Genomic DNA, 10,429 nt, shown 5'->3' with positions numbered 1-10,429 from the left:
AAAACTAGATGTGGATATCCAGGACTCAACCAGATTTTGAATTTTTTTTTTTTCTTTTCTCTTTCTTTTTTGTTTTTCAGCTACATATGCAGCACCAGAATACCCAGCGTGCTTGTTTTATTATAGTTCCTCCCAAAGAGGAGCTCTAAAGAGGCATTTCTTTGGCTGCTGAATGCCCTGTATTTTCTCTCTTCACTAATCATGCATACTGTGCAATGTAGAGTTTGAACTGCTAAACACAGTGCGATTCACTTTCTTATGTGAAAAAAAAGCAGGACTGTTGCACTTCACATCAAAATCAGTGAGTTTGTAACTGCTGGGACTTTTAATGATTGATGAGAGCTTTGGCATAGTTTCTGTTTGGAAAAGAGGGCTTTGAACTGGGGGATAAAATACCAAGAGGAGAGACTTACATAATGGGCCCATCTCCCCTAATCTCCTCACCAAAGAATACACAAGGAAGAAAAACAAGGAGTCCCTTGTAACTCTTGCAGTGATGAGTGTCTCATTTAATGTATTCAGTTACTTATTAGTAGGCCAATATAAATCTAGCACAACAGTGTGCAAAGTCAGCAGGGGGTCTGAATCCTGATGTTATTTTTCCCACCACTGAATAAATGATCCCAACCACCAGCTTCAGAAACTCATCCTCATTAGTATGTATGAAATGAGCGGAATAAGCACGGAGAGATTTATATTGTTCTGTATTCAATTTAATTAATAAGAGACGGTGCTGATTTCTGGAGGAAAGAAAGAGGCAGTGTCCATAGATTACTGTTCACCTTTCATTGTTCTTAGTGATAAAAATCTATCACAGCATGGCAGCCTTAAAAAGTACACTCATCATCTTCTAATCCTACTGGCACTCATTAACCAGACCTCTAAGCAACATGCATATTATAATCTGCCACCATCACTAAGGTCACTGTGGAACTCTCATTACAAGCCCTCTACTTACAAGGTTTTATAACTCTGGTGGAAATTTTAAGCATAACCAAGGAGTACTTTTTGCTGTAGTCTTGCCTTTTTAAATTCTGGACAGGCCCAACCGAAAAAGAACCACATAAACGCCAAACCAAACCAACCAAACAAAAAACCCGAAGAAACAAACAAAACCCACAACTACCTGTTGGTGTCGGACACTGGCCTGACAGCAATTAGTACAGGCAAAGTCAATGTGAAAACAGTTCCTAAGAGGCATGAATGATAAATTCCTTTAATTAGCATGAAGTAGATTGTCGGAAAGGCGGGTTTTGTACATCTTATCTGACATACACAAAGACAACACCAAAATCAGAATCTGAACTTGAAAATTGGTCTCACTATGCTGAAGTCAGCTACAGTTTGGCCACTGATTCAAGTGAGACCAAGACTTGAACCAGACTTTACAGTTTAATGTCTAGGGGTCTTTTTTATTCTATTTTACATTTATGGTTTTCCTAGTTTTCAGTTTTCACAGAGTTGGAAGGCATGGTTATTAACTGGTTAATGTTACCCATTTTGTCTTTTGAGTGATGCTCAGGTCCCATGAAAGTCAGTAACAAAACCCCCAAAGACTCCTCTAAGTCTACTTCTTTTCCTCAAACACTTTAACCCACATGAAACACAGCACATTTATAAATAAACTTTGATTTTTATTTAACTGAACACCCAACTTAAATATGTCAGTTGAACACAGGCCCAAGCAAAAATTTAATACTCTAACATCAAGTTTTATTTCTGTCATTGACATAGCACATAAGTAGATATTAAAATGCACATGTGTTTTCTGCTGATATTTTGTGAACAGTAATGCATATTCCACACAAGGCTGAAAGTACAATCCAAGAAACATCCACAGGAAGTTCTTGCCAAAAGTGAGGAACAATGTTGTCTTCAGGACAGACCAAATAAAGAGTCACCAAGAATATTGCTATAAATGATACTCTGGGCAATAGCAAGTCAATTTGTTTTCCAACTAGTGGGAGTTTCATTACTCATGGCACATAAATGAAGATGCCTGTGGTTTATTGCATGCAAGTTGATGTTTTCTTCCACATTTCTTTATATATAGTCTTGTACTTCTCCAACTCAAAGGTATTCCCCTTCACCTACTAAACTTCCACACGTGCACTGGTAAGTACGCTCTAAAAGACAGGTAAAACGTTTGGTATGGCGGCTTACAGAAAGGACAACGGTTTGAGTCCGAAATCAGATATGCATCTTCTAATAGAGGAAACTCTCTTTTCACGGTGAGTTAATCAGACTTCCCCCAGCAGTCAGTTTCTGCGTGGTCTCTTGTCCTTTATGTTGAAACAGTGACTAATCTTCCAAATGGCTTTCACTTACTTCCTCTCAATTTTGCTGCACTAATATCAGGGCAGCAGAGTGACTGAAACTCTAGTTAGGCAGGACTGGAATGTCTAGGCTGTGATTTACCTGGGAGAGTCACAGTTGGGAGCAGCAGCTAGGTAATGATTGCCAGGAATGAGCAAACACAGGAAGTCTCTACTCTCCTTCCCTTGTTCTCTGTTAATAGTGCAGGCTTCATTAGCAAATGCTTTTCAGCTCTAACAATCACCAGGAAACTCCAGACTACCAGGAGCCTAGAAGGAGGGAGGAAGGGAGGGGTTGCACCTCTCATCATCCTCATCAGATGGGCCAGAGGCTATCGCATCTGCACATACTAACACCTAATTCCTCACCTACCTGCATGAGCTTCAGTTCAACTTCCTACTGAGTCAAACTCTTGAATACAAGTACCATTGGCAGAGTTCAGATAATTATCTGGAAAAATACAGACTACCAAATATCTGTCTCCAGAATTCTTTATTATTCTGAAGGGAATAATATTCAGAAGAGAGCCCTTTCTACACCAGTTAATGAAACTAGATCTAGAAGTACCTCTTAGGAAAACAGATTAAGTAAATAAAGGAAAATACACATTGCTCTTTTTCCTGAATAATACTGCTAGACAGCATTTCAGAATCACTCAGGAGACCCCATCAACTCCCCACTGTAACCCATAAAAACCACACCGTGCTACAAATTTATAGTTCATCCCATTGAGAAGCGAAGCTCACTTTTAAAATTTCAAAGGTTTATTAAACCTTAACAAAAATACAACAAAGGAATTAATAAGGAAAAATTACAGCACTGAGCATCCTTGTAACCAGTACCCACATACTCTGCTACAAAATAAATGCTCTGCCTTTTATACTTTTAACCCCACTCCCAAAGTTTTGTCAGTCAACTCCTTCTTTGCCATCCGTTGGGGGAGATTACTTTCTTACATCTTGATTGGAGGTCAGGTGTTGCTTTGCCACACCTCCTAGTAAAAAGCTGGCCCTCCCCAAATGCCCTGACTAATATAGGGGAGAGGGGAAAGAGGACTATGGGAGGACATATTACAATAACATCACTAATAAATACACTTTATATACATCTCTTAATTGTGAGAGCTGACCATGACATTACTCATCTATAACACCATGTTTTCAATTTGAGACAAATAAATTTCCACTCTTCTCTGTGAGAGAGCAGGGACATTAAGTCAGCCTTGGTGAGGGAAGGTGCACAGGGAGGATGTGAGAGACTTGTTTCCTTTCACCTGCTGATTTCACCTTGCTCACAGCTGTGAGCCAAGAGGAGCCAAACTCCATCCAGCCCACCCATCAGAGATGATGAGTGTCAAGCTGCTGCCTTTCTAGACTGATCCCGTGTCCTGGAGCACTGTTATTTCCTGGTTATCCTGTGTCACTTTTTCCACGCAGAATTGGGTCCAAGTAACTCAGGCTGTGTTAGGAAGTGACTGACACTGATGAAAACTGCTCTGCATAAAGCAGGACACAGCTTCTTCCCAAAGACTCTGTTGTGTCTTTCAACACATTTTCAGTCACCCTTAGCAGGCCATAATGTGCTTGACATCAATTCCTCCTTTAGCATGTAAAAATATTCATATTGTTTAAGAGCAAGTGTAAACCTAGAGATACTCAGTCTCTCATTTCTTCTTGTTCGAATTCAGTAATCTTTCAGGACTGAAAGATAAAACCTGACTAAAAAGATAATTTTTGATCAGCTGCTCAAAGGTCAAGGTCTAACCAGTCCCATTCTTTTTTCATTGCTTCATTTTATCTCACTAATATTTTGCTGCACATAGAGATTATTTGCTTCTTATTCTCTTTGGTCCTCTTTCTGCGTATCTCCTTCTCCCATCACTCCTCTCTGGTTTCCTTCCTTCTTGCTCACTGCACACTCACAAATCTTCTCAGCTGGAGCCATCATCCAGACTCTTCCATTTTGTCCTGGCTCCTCTTTTTGCCTCTGTCCTTCTCCTTCCTGTTTTTAGTTTGTCAGTTGCAAATCCTTTCTTCTACCCACTGCCATCAATTCAAGGGTTAAAAAAAAAGAAGAGAAAAAAGTCAGCTGTATAAGCATTAATGTTATTAATTGTGTGTGTGTGTTGGGTAGGAGGATGGAATAAAGGCTCTTTATTTCCGATATTGAAACCATTAACAGTTTCTATTTGGTAATATTGTATTGCCTGGCAATTCCATTTACTGAATGTTCCTAAGGGCTCAGTTCCACTGAAGAGACACTGAAAGTAATTATTCTGATTTACTAAACTAACTACTTCTTTTTACTTGAAATTGGGTTTGCTCTCAGTTTGGTGCTGTAATTGTACTTAAAACATTTTTATTATAGTATTCACTTGTTTCAGTGTTGTCTTTTCAGTGATGATGATTTAACACTTAGTTACTCCACGCAGATGTGAAATGTTCATTGTTTTTTTGGGGAGCCACTGCAATGTTTCACTTTGAACCCATTTACCTACTGCAAGAACATAGGCAAAGCCAAAAGTAGATCTCTCTTTTCACTGTTTTCCTTAAGTTCTTAATCAAGTCTTATTTAAATGAGTCCTGATGTGAACTGAAGATTTACCTAAAGAAAACTATGAATTTAACATAACTTTTCAATCAAAACACATCCTACAAGTTTTTAGAGTCTTTCAGAGAGACAGCTTCACTTACTCTCCAGATAACTCAGTAGTTAGCATCAAAACTTAATCATACAGAGAAAAACAGCAGCTGAGAGAAACATTTTATTCTGTTCAGTTCCTCACTATACTCAAAAAGGGTGCAATACCTAAAAACAATATTGGAATAGCTGGGGGTGTGGATCTTCTGAAAGTGTGAACTAAAAACATAGGGAACAGTACTTGAAATAAAATCACCATGAAGTAACAGAGGAGTGTGCTGTCTTCTCCCATTGCAAAACTGAGGAGAAAGAAACCTCCTTGAAAACTCTCTTCAGATGCTCTCTCTATAGTTTCTGATTAATTTTCCTCTCAGAGACTCTAACTACAAGAGACTAATGTGAGATCATCAACATCCAATGTGTGAAGAAATTAAGTTTCCCTTTATGGAAAATCCAATAGAGTTCAATAACAAATAATTTTTCTAGTGACTTGAACTTAAGTGCCTATGGAATACAACAGATCAGTTATATTCCTGCTGTGGAGCTCTTCAGGCTAGTTAAAAATTATCATAAAATCCCGTCCTAGTGAAATTTTACAAAGCAAATCATTAGCAGGTGAAATCGTTACGGATGCACTACCATTAATAAGATTATGTTAAACAGGAAGATTTGGCCCATGTGTGTTTAGAGTAATTTGATAATGAATCACTGCAAATTTCTGTTGGTTTTAACAACTGTTAAATTCTACATCACTTTCCCATATTGATCTTACATGCTCAGTTGTTTTCTCTGTTTTTTTAACAGGGAGCCGCTCCCTTCACCATATGGTCCAGCCGCTATCCACAGTTTTCTCTGCTTATTTCACCATCATGTAACACTCTCCTCTTCTGGGAACTAGATGACACAGTGACATGCGAATGTTGCTCACAGTGCAACACGAATTTCTGCTGATTTTTCTGGCACAGTACAGCGGGAGCTGACCAGGGCAGCCTCCTGCATAAAACATCTGTTCTACAGCCTTGTTTGCTTTCCAAAATCCTCCACAGTTGTAAAGACCAACCTGCACAGAACTGGCACAGAGACACTCTGGGTTCCCAGCAGAGGCAAAACCTTCACTGGTGTTTCCAGCGAGTATTACAAACTACTTTGCTGAACTTTGAATACTCTGGGTGCTTCTTGTTGAGCACATCCCATGTCAACCTATAGTCATCTGAGTATCCACTCGGAAGATGTCTGAAGAAAGTGTTTAAGAGAAGCAAATCCATATATGCCATCCAGGAATCTAAAAATGTAGCATTTCTGGTAAGGTCCTTATTTACAGAATGAATTTTGCAAGGATTCACCAACCAGTAAAAATCATGTCCATGGCGGAAACTCATTATTTTTAATCTCACCTCATTTTACATGTTCAGAAAGAGCTGTAAAATGTCTAGCATTCATACCTTTAAACTATGAGCCCCACTCTGCATGAGTTAATTGGGCAAAAGACCTATTGCCACTTTACACTAAGAGGCTGAGAACTGGGTCTCTGCTGATTTTTAAAAGTCTTGTTTCCTTTAGTTGCACTAAACACAGCTACAAGCTGATAAAAAATCTCCCCACTTTCAACCACATTTTCAGAGAACAGCTGAGTTTGATGAATTTCCCTGAAGTGGTTAAAAGAAAGATCTTATTTTTCTCTGTGTAGGAGTAATTACTTTGCCAGGCATTCAATAATCTTGTCTTGACACAAATCATATTTGCAGTTTGATGAGATTTCAGTATTGCTATAAGATTAAAGAAGTCAACACTTATTTTATATTAAGATGTGCCTGCACTCAACATTTTGTTTATATTTGTGGTGAAACATATCTCCACGGGCAAAAGCATCTCATCTGATGCTGATGCCCAAGTAGGAAAGAGGAAAAAGGAGTACAAGCCCTCCTAAGATTACAGCCTTTAAGGCCCTGGTGGACATCAAAACTATCTCATACCCTCTTTGGGGCAAAATCCCTTTGTATCTCCCAGACAGCTGTCAAAGTCCCCAGCTCTGCCATTTGTGTTGTTTCTTGACAATGTAAAACTCTGCTGCATTTTGACCTTTTGAAATAGTGGCAAGAAGCGGCTGAACTGAATCTAATAGAAACAACTGGAATCGGGGAATATTGCATATATTGCATATGTGTTGAATGTTCTGGTATAGGAAGGCAGTGAATGGGGATGAGCTCAACAAGGTGCCATGGCACCCCTGCAGTATCCCAGCTCCTGAGTGCTGTATCTAACAATCATATGGATCTGCGAAGATCCAGCAGAAGTGCAGTAGAAAATATGTATTATACAATGTGGGGCTTAGCACACAAATTAGCATTGAACTTTGCACAGCCCAACTGAAAGAGGCAGCTGCTGTGAGCCAAGGAGATACAAATGCCCTTCTTCCATACAGGCCAGCTGTCTCACAAACATATTTCACATGTGATTAAGGAGGAGTAGAGATAACATTTTCACACAAACTAAAGTTAAATTTTTGGTAATGACCTACTTTGCAGAGGGGTTGGAAGGAGTTGGAGAAGTTCTCTGTAGCCTGTGTGAATTGTTCAGATCAGGATTTTAAAATGCACAGCTCCATGGAGACCTCACCAAGAATTCCTGACTGGAAAACCCACTGCACTCTACCCCTGCAGCTGCCAAAAAGCAGACAGTGAAAAAAAAATATGTCTTTTCCCATCAATAAGAGTAATAATTCCCTTCCCCAAGCCCATGTGAGTAGCCCACAATTGTTAACTAGTCTAGGCAAAACAAGTAAGGTTGTGTCTCTGTTTTCAAAAAATCTGACAGCATGAAGAATTGAGATTGACATTAAAGTTCCACAAAAACAGACTAAAAAGCTTGGTGAGAGAGAAAAGACGAGAAGAATAGTTCATTGGATTGAGTATTGAGTGAGAAAGGGAACAGAGAGTCAGGTAAAAATGAGGGTGGGATTTCAAGCCAGGAAGACACTTAAGAGTTTGTAGAGCAAACCAAGAGGTAATGAAGGACAGAAGACCTGGGTATCATTTTGGCAGACGGGCTAAATGAAAAATGGCTACAGTGCATGATTTGACTGAAGTTAGGCAACAAAGGCTCGGAAGGTAAAGACGGGGGGAAAATGGATGAATGAAAAACAATTTTGTAAATAAAACCAGAATATAAAACTTCTAGTAACTGATGCCTTAGCTAGTACTGCTATCTGGAAAACAGGATGTTTTTAGTGTTGCTTCTTCCAGAACTTTAATTGTATACAAATATGTACTTTTCAAAAGCCTAAATATAGGAGGGGAAAATATTCTCTGTCAGAGAGCCTTTTCTGATTAGTAAAGAAATGCAATGGTAAAATAAACCATTCAGTATTGCGAAAATTCTTGTGAAGTAGCTGAAGCACATAGTAAAGACCAAACCTATATCTGCTTCCAGTTCAAACCCACAACAAAGTTGGTGGCAGTTTTGAACACCTCAAAATGTATATAGTGATTGAACTTAATATAATGATCAAATGTCAGCCTTAGCTATTGTGAAATGGGTACTCCCCACAAGTCCTGACTATGTTCAGTCTCTGTTCTCATTTCCTGACAGAGGAAGAAGTACCATGATATGATCAAGGGCCTCTTTGTGGAAATGGGGTTAGGGGTCTTGGCAAATCAAGGTACATTCATCTGGTTTACCCCCCTGACACATACTTGGGTACCCAGAAATTATTTGTACCAGTTGAGTTTGTCTAATCGCTTTCAGATCTAGAAGAAGTTTGTTTCACTAAAATTTATCTGTCTCCAGCAATAACCCTGTTTGGTGCAGAACTTACTTCTGTTTTAGATTTTCAGGGAAAGAAAGAAAATATATATTAGGTCTTGGTTCCTTTCGTCATAAAATTACCCTAAGTATACATTCAGTTTAAATTGTCAGAAAGGAAAGAAGAAACTGTGTCTTGATACAGATGAATGTTTTCCCTTGTAATCTAACAACTAGAAATTGAATGGATGTGTGGTTAATTTTAGACCCAAATCAAATACAGATCCCAAACCAATGTCTTACAGTCCTTTCATTATCTGAAAATAAAAGGCAGAAAAAAACAGCTGTCATAAATAAGTAATTCTTTTAATTTTAATGCCATACTTCATGACCTGACAGCAATCCTCCTAGTTGAACTCTGTCCTTTCACTTATCTGGTTGGGGGGGGGGGGGAATGTATAAATCATGTTAAAGCAATTGCACCTGTAAATGAATCTCCTGGAAACAAGATACCTTTACGCTGAAACAACTACAGGCTCTCCTCGCAGCCTTAACTCCGGTGAGACCTAGAGGGTGGAAATCACTGTTAAAACTCATGAGGAATCACATGCCGCCGTCGAGTAAACAAGCACAGGGATTTTCACCTCATTGACTTTGAGCTATTTTGCAGGATTTACAGCGTAGCCCGCTCCCGCAGCCGGTCCGTCCGAGCCCTGATGCTCTGAGAGGTCAGAGCATCCTCCCGGGGCGCGGGAGGAGTGGGGGCCGGGAAGAGCAGGAAGCATGAGAGCGCGGAGGGCCGGAACCGGGGGCCGGCGGCTCAGGTCCCCGGCGGGACGCCCGCAGGCAGGGGCCGAGCGCCCCGGCCGGGTCTGCTGTCGCGGCGGAGCCTCCGCGCCTCCCGCCGCGGGGACGCCGTCCCGGGAGCGCAGCGGCGGGGCCCCTTCGCGGCGGGCGGAGAGCGGTGCCCAGCGCAGCCCCCGCACCGCCCCGCGGCCGGGCCGGGAGGATTACCGCCGGCGGCAGCGGCGGGGGGCCTCGGCGCAGGGACTGGAGAAGGGGATTAGTGTATTAGCGCCGCTTGCTCCTGCTCCGGGCTGGATCGGCTCCGAGACAGGGATTAGGGCAGCCAGCGACCACCGAGGCAGGACTGAGACGGTGGGAAGGGGGAAAAGGCGACAGGCGGACGGCCAGCCGCCAGCTGCCCCCATCGCCGCTTTCCCCCGGGGGACGCGGGTATGCGCCCAAGAGAGTACGGCCCGCCCCGGCCCCGCGCGCGGGGCCTCGCTGCCGCCCCGGGCTCCGCAACAGCCGCAGATCCCGCGGAGAAGCAGCGAGTCCTTCGGGAGGCTGCACCCGGCTGCCCCTATCCCGCCCCGTGCTCTCGCCGCTGCTGCGGGCGTCTCCCCGCCCCTCGCCGCCTCTCCGCGCCTTGCCGGCGCGGAACGACCGTGATGGTTGGAGGCGGCGACAGCCCCGAAAAGACGGGCGAGGGCCGGGGGCGGCGAGTCCCTTCCGCAGACACCAGCTCCACCTAAGCCCGGTGACGCTCGGCACCAGCCCCAAAGTGTCGCTAGCAGCAGCGCGCCCACACCGAACCCCAGAACGACGCACGGCCGCCCCACTCCTCGCTGCCGGAGACCCTCACGCCTCGCCCGGCGCCGCCGCCACGCCGCCCCGCCCCCGGCCCCGTCCCCCGCGGGGCGGGGCGGGGCGGCCGCGCGCGTGCCCC

The 10,429-nt window shown here is 42.8% G+C and overlaps 1 long non-coding RNA gene across 1 annotated transcript; it reads right to left on the bottom strand.

Moving 5' to 3' along the window:
• Nucleotides 1–1,691: 1,691 nt before the first annotated feature.
• On the bottom strand, nucleotides 1,692–9,539 carry LOC132341767 (uncharacterized). Its single transcript, XR_009490302.1, has 2 exons — nucleotides 9,181–9,539; nucleotides 1,692–4,358 (listed from the first exon to the last, which is right to left on the bottom strand). It is a non-coding gene; the product is annotated as an uncharacterized LOC132341767 (long non-coding RNA).
• Between the last annotated feature and the right edge of the window lie 890 nt (nucleotides 9,540–10,429).

This window comes from Haemorhous mexicanus, chromosome Z, assembly GCF_027477595.1.
Source record: "Haemorhous mexicanus isolate bHaeMex1 chromosome Z, bHaeMex1.pri, whole genome shotgun sequence".
NCBI lineage: Eukaryota > Metazoa > Chordata > Aves > Passeriformes > Fringillidae > Haemorhous > Haemorhous mexicanus.
The sequence above is the reverse complement of the archived record's forward strand: the minus strand, read 5'-3'. Positions and strand labels throughout refer to the sequence as shown.